This window comes from Bactrocera neohumeralis, chromosome 6, assembly GCF_024586455.1.
Source record: "Bactrocera neohumeralis isolate Rockhampton chromosome 6, APGP_CSIRO_Bneo_wtdbg2-racon-allhic-juicebox.fasta_v2, whole genome shotgun sequence".
Classification (NCBI taxonomy): domain Eukaryota; kingdom Metazoa; phylum Arthropoda; class Insecta; order Diptera; family Tephritidae; genus Bactrocera; species Bactrocera neohumeralis.
This window is the reverse complement of record NC_065923.1, coordinates 58792282-58804039: the sequence shown is the minus strand read 5'-3', so window position 1 is coordinate 58804039 and position 11758 is coordinate 58792282. Positions and strand designations below refer to the sequence as shown.

The window sequence follows — 11758 nt, the reverse complement described above, 5'->3', positions numbered from 1 at the left end:
ATCTCGGATCGACATCGCCTGACCAGATAGCTATACCTTGATGGCGCAGTCTATAAGACGAAATTGCACGATGTTGTGCAGTATGAAGGCTAGGCCTCCACTGCGCTCTTTACCTAATACGTTGACACCTGCACAACTCAGAAGAACTGAGCGGCTGTTTAACTTACTGATCAAAAGGGGAGCTCCTATGGGCCGTGGAGATTCCCTGTTAGCCACTCTGGTGGAGTGGCGGCGCAGTGTTTGAAGGTTTAGGTGCAGATTGCACAGCCGTAGAGGCTAAAGTCGCAGTAATGCATTGGCAGTTTATTTTCTTTGTTTTTTCTCTCTTGCTCTTCTAATTTGGATCATTCACAATGCGTAACCAGCTGGCAAAATTACCTGAAGAAATAATGTATTTTTTTCCTGAGCAATTACTTTAGAGCTGGACCTTAAAGCAGCGAAGACGCTAATCTAAACAAGTAAAAAGGGCTAAGTTCGGATGCAACCGAATATGTTATAATCTTGCGACTTGCACGATTCAAAGCCAGCGAAATACCTTAAGGTGGGTTTCCAGCTCTCAAGAAAAGCAAAAACTTCATATAAAAAAACGCTTAAGAAATGATCAAGAAGTTTTCTGGTGTTAAATTTTCTTGTGGCAACATCCAGCTCTCAAGAAATTCAGGAAGTATAGTTACTACTTTTATTTTATAAATTGTGTATAGGCAATACTGGTTTTGCGAAGAAACATAACAGTTTCTATATATTTCTGACGCAAATTGAGTGGGAAGAAGAAGTAAGTTTGTGGTTTTATTTGATATTTTTACGTTATTTAATCCTTGGAAATGGAAGACTCAAGACCTATAGCAAAACGGCAAAAGAGAATAAAAAATGTCACAGCAGATGAAAAACGACAACGGGTTGGGTTTAGTATCGCGCCGGTTAATTTTGGCTCACTGTACCTAAACGAGACAACCGAATTGAAAATTTTAAACACGAATGTATGCTTAAATTATCAAACTTTATTTTTAAACATATTTTATAAAAATCGGTTCGCAAATTTTTGCACAAATTCACTGTAAAAAATGCTATTTTTTGCAAATTTCTCAATATATGCTAGTGTATTTTCACCTGTTGTGCATTGTACCAAACCAATTATGGATACATTTTCACGCACATATATTACTTATGAATTATAAAAACCACCAGTAATGTTTTTAATTACTTTTGATTGTTAATTTCTTTGTAAATCTTTAAATAAAATACACCTTTTCTGGATTCAATTTCAATTCTATAATGCGAAAAACCAAAATGACTGCCTAATTTCAACTGTCAAATTACCGAGAAAGCACGAACAAAAGGGAATAAATTAAACCCAGTTAGCAATAAATGTATGAAGTGAACGCGAAAAGGTGTTCAATGCTAAAATACTGTGGATGGCGTAGCCGGTGTTGGACCGGCCAGGGTTATTTTTTTAAAGCGCGGCCGAAGGCCGCCAACGCAAAAAGGAGTTCTATGCGAAAAAAAATCTGATACACCCCGGTGTTGGACCGACCAGGGTTATTTTTTTGAAGCGCGGTTGGACCGACCAGGGTTATTTTTGAAAGGCCGCCCACGCAAAAAGGAGTTCTATGCGAAAAAATCTGATACACCCGGGTGTTGGACCGACCAGGATTATTTTCTGTAGCATTAATAGATAATTTGTACCATTAATATGTAGATGCAATTAAATATGTATGTACATTGCACTGAAACATTTTGGTTTTCTTTATTTTGAATTATTGTCCATACAAAAATGTTGGCTGGGTTGCATTGGTTTCAGTTTGTATGGAAAAATGAGTAAAAACACCGATTTTTGGTCATTTTCAAAGGGCTCCCTACAGGTCTATAGTGGCTCTAGGGGGTTAAAAAGTTCGAACCTTCCTCTTTCCGATAAGGGGGCGTGAGGGGGGTTGCGGGGGTGGCCCGCAAGCACAAAAATGGTAACGCTGGTAGAGAAACGCTGGAGGAGCCTTTTTTCAGACACGATTGATTGGGAGTTTGCTGAAGAAATGGCATTTTCGCCAAATATATCACACAAAACAACGTAAGTCTATTAAATATTATTTTAAAATTTATTGAACTTTTGTTGTGCTTTCGCAGAACTTTCACAAGTCCAACATTTGAAGATTTTGATTCGACTTTCCCCATAAATAGAGCGAATGTGGAGGTGTTAAGTGTATATAATGTGCATGTAAATGGATTTATATAATGTGCATGTTTTATTTTTTTATTTGTGTATTTTGCAGAATCCAACACCCCACAAGTAGTCGGACGTTTAGCGGAAGTCAAAATGAAGAGGCATGGTATCGATTCAACAACATTTTAAAGAAGCAAGAAGATTTGGTAGCAGCAAAGAACAACTCACCATATGCACAAGTCCTTGCTAGTTTTGACTGGTTGTTGAATAAGCTTCCACGGTCAGTTGGTGATGATATGTGTATGGAATTTTACAGTATGCTGCTACAGAAAGTTAATGAACTTAAATCAAAACATTAAAACAAATATCTTTTTATACTCACTTGTCTTCTTCTTCTTTTCTTAAAAAACATATATACTTGATATACATAAAATAAATAGTAATTATTGTTTTTATAAATAAACATAAATATTGGAAAATTCAAAGAAATGTTGAATTATTTTTCCATGCATCAGATCCAGATGTAGAATTTACATAAGCTTTTAAGACTGGATCATTCCGCAAGTTTTTAAAATCGGTGAAAAACCTGACCTTCTCATTCCTTGCCTTGAGATACGAGCTCAATGACAGGGTCTCCTGCGGCTTATTTTGTTATTTCCAGACTCCATGATGGTCATGAATGTGCCACAGTTCATCATAAAATTTAGCCTAAAATATAAGAAATACATACATTTGTTTACACACTATAATTTGGTGACATATTATATAAAATCTAAATATGGATACTAAAAAGGACCACCTGAAAAATAAATAATATTAATTAATTATGATATTTTTAAATTTAAATATACATATTGGGAAACTTCCCAATCGCCCTTGCTCAAACCTAGCAATAAAAAGAGGACAGCCGCACAGAGAAAGCCTGCTTATTGGTGGAATCGAGAAATTGAATCTCTGAGAAGTGAAAGTCACAAAGCGAGGCGCCGTTTTCAACGAAACATAGGCAGCTTAGATTGTGACAGCCTGCGAGAAGCATTCAAAAAGAAACGAAACGACCTAAAAAAGGCGATTAAAAAGAGCAAAATGACATGTTTCAAAGAATTATGCGAAAAAGTGGACGAAAACCCGTGGGAGCAGTGTATAGAATTGTAATGTCAAGGATTAAAGGTGGCAAATGTCAAGCGCCTACATGCCCTTCATTACTCAAAAATGTTGTAGAAACCCTATTCCCACAACAAAATCAAGAAGAAGAAAATTATTATCGCGAAGAAGTCTCAGATGCGCCAGAAATCACCGAGCAGGAAGTTGTTCAAGCTGCTGAGCGCTTTGAAAATAGCAAAGCACCAGGATTAGATGGTATCCCGAATAGGGCTCTTAAAATGGCGATCAGCTATCATCCTCAGCCATTTTCGGATTTATACACACGCTGCCTTCGTGAAGGAGTGTTTCCAAAGGTCTGGAAAGTACAACGGCTGGTACTACTACAGAAGCCAAACAAACCGGCAGGAGAACCAAGTTCCTATCGACCGCTCTGTATGATCGATACGATGGGCAAAATTCTGGAGCGGATAATCTGTACCCGTCTAGAAAATCATTTAGAAGGAAATGGAGGTCTCTCTGATAACCAATATGGTTTTCGTAGAAAGCGTTCAACTCTTGATGCAATCAAGAAAGTTGCAGGTATAGCAGAAAAGGCTATTGAAGGAGACAGATGGATGTACGGGAGCAAAGAATATTGTGCGGTCGTCACATTTGATGTGAGAAACGCGTTTAACTCGGCCCATTGGCCCCATATAATGCGTGCACTAGTGCTCAAAAAAACACCGAGCTATTTGTTGTACGTCATACAAAGTTATTTGGCCGATAGGATCCTGCTCTATGACACTGACGAAGGACCAAAAAAGTATAGGGTAACGGGTGGTGTGCCACAAGGATCTGTGCTAGGCCCACTTCTGTGGAATGCACTATACGATGGAATATTGCGCCTCCCTCTACCGAAAGAAGTGCAAATAATTGGATACGCAGATGATATTGCTGTGACAATCAAATACAAAATATATGAAGTGATACTGTACTAAAGATAAGACAGTATCAAACGAGTTCAAAACTCGAACTTGCCGGCCACAAAACGGAAGCAGTTCTTATAACTAGCAGAAAAAAACTGGAAACCATTTCGCTTAATATAGACGGGCACACCATTACAACACAATCCTCGGTGAAATACCTTGGTGTAACGATTGATGCGAGGCTCAACTACAAAATGCATATTGAAAAAGCGTGTGAAAAAGCGGCGCGAGTAAACATGGCCTTATCAAGGATAATGGCAAACATTGGAGGTCCGAAACAGAGCAGGAGAGCTCTTCTGGCCAAGGTCAGCCAATCAATTGTAATGTATGCGGCGCCTGTATGGGGACCGACATTAATACATAAGACATATGCTGGAGTGGTACAATCAGTGTTCCGGTTGAGCGCTATCAGAATAGTCAGTGCGTTTCGCACGGTTTCTAAGGAAGCTGTCGGGGTTCTAGCAGGAATTATGCCTCCAGACATAATGGCTCTCGAACTTAAGCGAATCTATGATAAAAGTAAAAGCGCCGGCCGGAAACTAACGGTGGCAGAGCGGAGTAGAAAGACAAGCCAGCTTAAACGAATGGCAAACACGCTGGGATACAACAAACAAGGGGAGATGGATGCTTCAGGGAGTACCTAATAAGTACGGCCACGAGGAAGGGGTAGCTTGCTCTTTCTGTGGTAACAATAACGAGAACGCAGAACACATATTTTTCCACTGTCGGAAATATACAAATGAGCGACTATCTTTGGAAAAGGAAGTATCCAACCGAATAACACCAGAGAATATAGTGACGTATATGCTGCACTCGAGGAATGTGTGGAATTTAGTGGAGAAGATGGCAGCCAGGGTGCTCCATGACCTAAGAAGAGCAGAAAATCAAAGAAGGAGTGAATCTAGAGCAGCGAATATCGCTGTAATGACGTGAGCCCATAGGCTAAGCTTGCCCTGCGATGAAATGCCTAACGGCGGTCCCACAGGGCCTAAAGCTACAGGAGACCTAGTTAGGGCTTAGTACGTAGGCGTACCGTTTCGCAAGTCCAGCACAGTAGTTATTACCGACTGGGCGTGGTCCCGAATAAGGTGCACCTATAGCGGGCAGTACGAATCGTGCATACTGCTATTGCAAAGTAGCAGTATCTATGTAAGATTCCCCCTCCGGCACAAAAAAAAAAAAAAAAAAAAAAAAAAAAAAAAGACTGCAGCAGCACGACAGTGAACTGAAAACGTCGTTGTGCATCTTACTACATGTACATTTGTGAGAAGCAACAACATAACAATGACCGGCATGTACACAAAACAAGGCAGTTGTCCATTTTGAATGAACACAATATCGTTCTGGCCATACTAATTCTTTCACTTCAATGGAATTTTAATATTTTGTTAAAAGTGAAATTTTTTATGCAAAAAATAAGTAAATAGGTAAATATTTTTGCTTTAAATTATCAATTGTTATTACAAATGATATAATAGAGCTATTTTATGCTTTTATTTGTAAAATAACGTAAAGTTTTTTAGAGCTGTGAATAATATTACATTGTACATATTAGTGACATCACCACTCTACCTCCTCTTTCTATCTTCCATTCTACTGTCAGTAGAGTAGAGTTACTGTCGTCCTACTGTCGATGGCAAATATAGGAGGATATTGAAGTTAGCGAGAGCGACAACTGTCGGCCAGCAGTCATGTAGTCGTGCAGCTGTCTAAATAACTGTGTCCTTAAGAACGTGTGTATTTTTAATATTTGACAGATGTCGTTTGCAGCGCTTATGTGTTCACGCTTAACGCTTTACTTTTTTGTATACCAATTACCCTTGCCCAAATATCTTTTCTGTTTGATTACTTTTTCACACTCTTCTACTTTTTAACATTCACGGTGCGATATGAAATGTCAAAATTTCTTGCTAACTACTATTTCACACAAAAGAAATAATACCGATAATTTCTTGAGCATTTACTTGAGGGCTGGAACCTAACCTTTAAGATGTAAAACGTAAACCAGAGAATCGGATTCTAATAGACAGACGGTAGCGTTAATCCGGATTAACTGCGCACTTAACCAGATCCAAATTTGTAGGTAACCGACGGCAGCTATGCGAGTTTGAAACTCTCGTAAACAGCTGTTTTGTATTACAATAATCATATCATATCAGCACGTTATTTTTAAAACTGTATCATAACATAAAATTTCTTGTTTTATTATTGAAAATTTTGAAAAACAGTTGTCAGTGTTCCTTGTTTTCCATTCACAATAGATTAAAATTGGCCATTTTTGACAAAGTTGCGAACGAAAATACAGAAAATACATTAGCGGGCTTTATTTACATTTACTTGCGCATTTGACCAATGTTAATGCAAGTTAGTAATGCACAAAAATTTCGTGCATTTAGCTGAATTTACTAAATTTGAGTAGGCAACACTGCCCAAAAATAGATAGTTTCTGCCAAAGTGTATTCAACAAAGTGAACTAAGTATATGACATTTAATTTTTCTTTACGCTTATTTGACATGAATGTTGTCATTGACTTAACCCTTACATTTATTCAAAAATTCAAATTCGGAAATTCAAAAGTAAGCAAATTTCAAAACGAAAAACAATATTTTTTTAAATAACTGAATAAAATGCCGAATACTTGTTGCCTATGCAAAACAACTCATGGAAGCAACTTACCAATGTTTTGTGCTCCAACTGACAAATCGCAACGGAAGGAATGGGAAAAAGTATGTGGCGTACAACTCAGTTTGTCATCGAGAATATGTGGGCTACATTTTAAGGCGGAGGAAATAAAAGAATCTCCCCTTAAAAGAAGACGACTAAGCCCCGATGCAGTACCCTCATTAAACTTACTTCCCAATCTTCAAGAAAAAAAGTAAGAAACCCTCATATTTTGATAAATAGAAATTTTACGTTTTTACTATTGATTAGGTCTCAAGACAAACTTGTTTGCGCGAAAATTTTAACAACTGATCGGAAGCTATACATGCTGTGCTGTAGTTTTTGTGGTAAGGAGTTTCTGTTGTGGAATTGGTGTTGTGGAATTGGTGCACATGAACGAGAACCACGCGTTTTTTAATAATGCTCTTGCCAACGCAGCTGTTCAAACCGAGTAAGTTATTTTTGGTTGTCTAGTTTAAACAAGGCCATGCATCAAGCCCTCTCTAACCTGTAGAGGAAAATTGCCCTGCAAAGTATCACATGAACATACTTGTAGATATAATGAACATCATTTGAAAATATAACGCACAAACACTGATTATTTTACCTACATATGGTAAGATATCGTGGTGCTATGCGTTTGTATTAATACTCCTCGTTGTATAATGTGAATATACTTTAGTCTTTAGACTAAATTTTAATGTGATACGGCTAATACGTTTACATGTAGGGGTAATCATTTGTCGGAACCGATTAAATAAAATGACAGTAACAAATAGCTCCCTTACAACATGTCACACATTTTGCGTTATATTTTCACCTTTAGACAACTAATTGATCATACAAAACATGGTACTTATTATATGTTCATGAAAAGTATAAAGCATTCAATATAACGATTTTTCTTAGTTCTTAATATGAGCTGAAAACCGTATCATTTTCTTATGTATTATCGATGCAGAACATATAGTTGCCACGGAACAGAAAAATTTAGAACTTCAAGTTAGGTCGCTAGAGAGTGAAGTAGCGAGCTCGAGTAAGCTTGTAACCGCAGTGAAAAAGTTTTTTACGGAAGGTCAGATTATGAAGCTGATTGTAAATAAAAATATACATTGGTCATGGTCAGACATTTCATCGGCCGTTATCTTACATGCATCAGGACCGAAGCATATAGGCATTTGCTAAAAAATGGTTATCCTCTTCCGTGTGTGGCCACTTAGAATAACTGGGTGCGAAAATTGAAAATGGATGAAGGGCTTTTAGAAAATGTGATTAAACTTATGGAACATAGTAAATTAAGTAAACAGGAACGGATCTGTGTGCTCTCCATAGATGAGATGAAAATAGCTTCATGCTATGAGTATGATCCAATGCAGAGAGTCGTGAGAAAACCATCAAACTATTTGTATTCGTTCGAGGATTGGTGTCCTCATGGAAGCAACATATTTTTTATAGATTTGATTATAAAATAAAGAAAGATACATTGGAGAACATAATCTCAAAACTATATTCAGCAAACTTTACAGTCGTTGGAGTCGTTTCGGACATGGGGCCTTCTAATCAAGCAATGTGGAAAGATATCGGTATCTCAACTTGTAAGTGGTATATTATTATATTTTTATGAGAATGCTAGAATGCGTCTTAATTTACAATAATTTACACTAATTCATTAGCAAAAACTTGGTTCAATCATCCTAATAGTGATACACAGCGTGTATTTGTGTGCTGATGCACCGCACCTTTTAAAATTAATTAGAAATCACTTTATAGATAGTGGTTTTATTTATGAAGGAAAAATTATAACAGTACAGACAATTAAGCAAGTTTTGAACCTAACGACAGTCTCGGACGTATCCATTACTTATAAATTAAGCGATGAGCATTTGGAAGTAAAAGACGCAAGCCGTCAAAAAGTGAAGCTTGCTGCGCAACTATTTTCGAACACGTTTGCTAATGCTATAAGAAGATGCTACATAGATGGACATAAAATATATACCGCAGTGGAATGTGCAGATTTTATCCAACTTGTTAATAACTGGTTTGATATTTTTAATTCTAATATTCGTTCTAATCAAACTCCGTTCACAATGCCATATGAAAAAGCACTTTTGCAACAAAACGAAGTGCTCGAAAAAATGTCAAAAATAATGTCTGAGCCCTTGATTCCAAATAAACGATGCATAGCTCCTTTTCAAAAGGGAGTAACTATTTCCACAACGTCTCTTAAGCTATTACTTGAGTACCTACATACATGGAAACTTTGGGATGGAATATATTTTAACGCAGCGCCTGAATCAAGACATCTTGGAGCATTTTTTTGGCGCTATGAGAACGGTTGGAGGGCAATATGACCATCCGACACCGCTACATTTTAAATATCGACTTCGAAAATATATGTTTGGTAGATATATATTAAATGATCCTTTAAAGTGTTTTTATTTAATTTGTGTTTTTTTTTTGTAGCACGGAACACCGAAAGTTTCAGCTCAACATTGAACGTACAAGAGGACGATGCAAAGTGGCTGACACTAGATCCGGAATATTTTTTAGAAGATGAGATATATGTATATACATGAAGAACACTTTTTAAGTAAAGAGCTTGACAAAATTAATAAGCAAAATTTAAGTCGTACAAGTTTGGGTTCATTTTATGAAGATGGACTGGAATATTTGGGTGGTTTTTTAATACACAAATTAAATTTAGATGACAGAATTTCAACTGATAGTACATGGACATGGGTAGACCAGCGGGGGGGGACAGGACTTACAAAACCGAACCAAAATTTTTTAGACCAGTTAAAACTTTTAGAAGACGTGTTTATAAATGTGAATAACGACAACATTTGCAGTGACAGAAATTTGGTAGACATACTTTTTGATAAATGCAAAGATATTGCTCTTGAGGATAATGTCAAGAAATTGTTTTTTAGGTGCAGGATACATTTTCGAATCAAGCATTTGAACAAAAGTTTTAAAAATAAACACTTGCATCAAAAATATCACAACGAAAAAAAATATTTTATACACTTACTTGAAAATACAATATTAGAAACAAAACTACTCATTTAATTTTTGATTTGTAGTTGATGATAACCAACAAAGAATATCGTATGGTTTATTATTTCCATTTTGTTCAATTTTTACCGCTGAAGCTACGGGTATTCTCAAAGCTGTCCAGTATGCCCAACAAAACCTTGGTAAATTCATCATCTGTACAGATAGTCTATCGTGTTTTCAAGCTTTAAAAAACCGCAGTAACTACAATGACGTCATTATTGGCATTAGATCGCTGTTGTTTTCGTTAGCACATAGACTAAAAATAATGTGGATACCCGGTCACTCTGGAATCATTGGAAATACTTTTGCGGACTCGGTGGCTAAGGAGGTGTGCATCACTCCAACAACTACATCTGCCTTGTTTGTTAAGCGTGCTATAAAACGGCTTATTATTCAACAAAGATCCACTAAATTGGCGCTTGATTGGATGAATTACAGACACCACTACTCTAGAATAAATTCAAATCGTATCAAACCATCCTTTCCCTCATCGCTTTCATCTAATTATATCATTCCATATATCAGACTTCGCATTGGCCACTCCATTATCACACACGCTCACATACTAAATGGCACTCAGATCAACCAATGCCCATTTTGTGATTCAGATTTAAATCTATTGCATCTTCTGCAACATTGTCCAGCACTTCAAACTCATAGACTGTCAAACTTCAATAATACTGATCCAATAATTTTATTGATGGATCCCTCAAGCAACAACATTTCGAAAATCTACAACTTTTTGAAAGACAGCGACCTTCTTCGACGCATATAACATAACCAGTCGGCCGATAGCCCATGATGCTAGTGCTGCGTATTTTCTTAAGTTTGTATAATAATTGTATTATTATGTAAGCTTTTATAAAATAAAAAATAAAATAAATAAAAAATATTTTATTGTCAAATAAGCGTAAGTCAAATACTTATTTCACTTTGTTGAATACACTTTGGTTTCTGCTATTGTTTGACAGATGTCGCTTGAAATCTGCCGCCTTGTTTGTGTTTACTGCTTCAGAGGTAAATAGTTTTTATATTGCTAATTAAATTATGTGCAAGTATATTAACAAAAACAAATTTTAATATTTGTAGATGGCAGAATATAAACAACGTACAGTTTGCTAAACAAATTTCACTATCAGCTGTCTAGGGCTATAACTGTCTCAAATTTTGAGGATTAAATGAGATTTAACAACAATTCACTAACTTCTGATTAACTGCATTAATCCGTACCAACACTAATACTCTATATAACTCACACACTGACCGACAAATTAGGCATACATTTGTTAGAAAAAAGAAAATCATTATATATAGTACAGGGTTTTCAATAAAACCCCTACAAAAGTTTTGTAAATAAAACAAAAATAGTTTAGGATATCAATGAAATTATTTATTCCTGTGAAAGCAAATTCGTACGTATTTAATGAGTCCCCAAGTGATACGTATAACCGTTAGATGAACAAAACTATAATACTCAAGATCATCTTCTTTAGAATATCGTAATTGTTTTGGTGAGAAACGTCGTCATATATTCCGTATAGGTCTAACTTTACTGTGCGAATTGCGTTGTATTTTATTTGGCGTGTGATACAATTGTTCGGAAAGCGAACGTTTCGATGGTCGATGCTAAATTTTTCGAATCTATTGGCAATAGCAATAGATTTGACAGTTAATATGCCATAAATTTTTGCCTTTCGAGATGCCCCTTTAGGTAAAAAACTATAGCCAGAGATAACGGGGCATCTCGACAGGATAAAATCTATGTCTTGCTAACTGTCAAATCTATTGCTATTGCCATTGCCAAATCTGTATGTGGGC

The 11758-nt window shown here is 36.4% G+C and overlaps 1 long non-coding RNA gene across 1 annotated transcript; it reads right to left on the bottom strand.

Annotated features, from left to right (window-relative positions):
* Positions 1-2570: 2570 nt before the first annotated feature.
* On the bottom strand, positions 2571-11266 carry LOC126762002 (uncharacterized). The gene is made up of 2 exons (XR_007667405.1): positions 11053-11266; positions 2571-2863 (listed from the first exon to the last, which is right to left on the bottom strand). It is a non-coding gene; the product is annotated as an uncharacterized LOC126762002 (long non-coding RNA).
* Between the last annotated feature and the right edge of the window lie 492 nt (positions 11267-11758).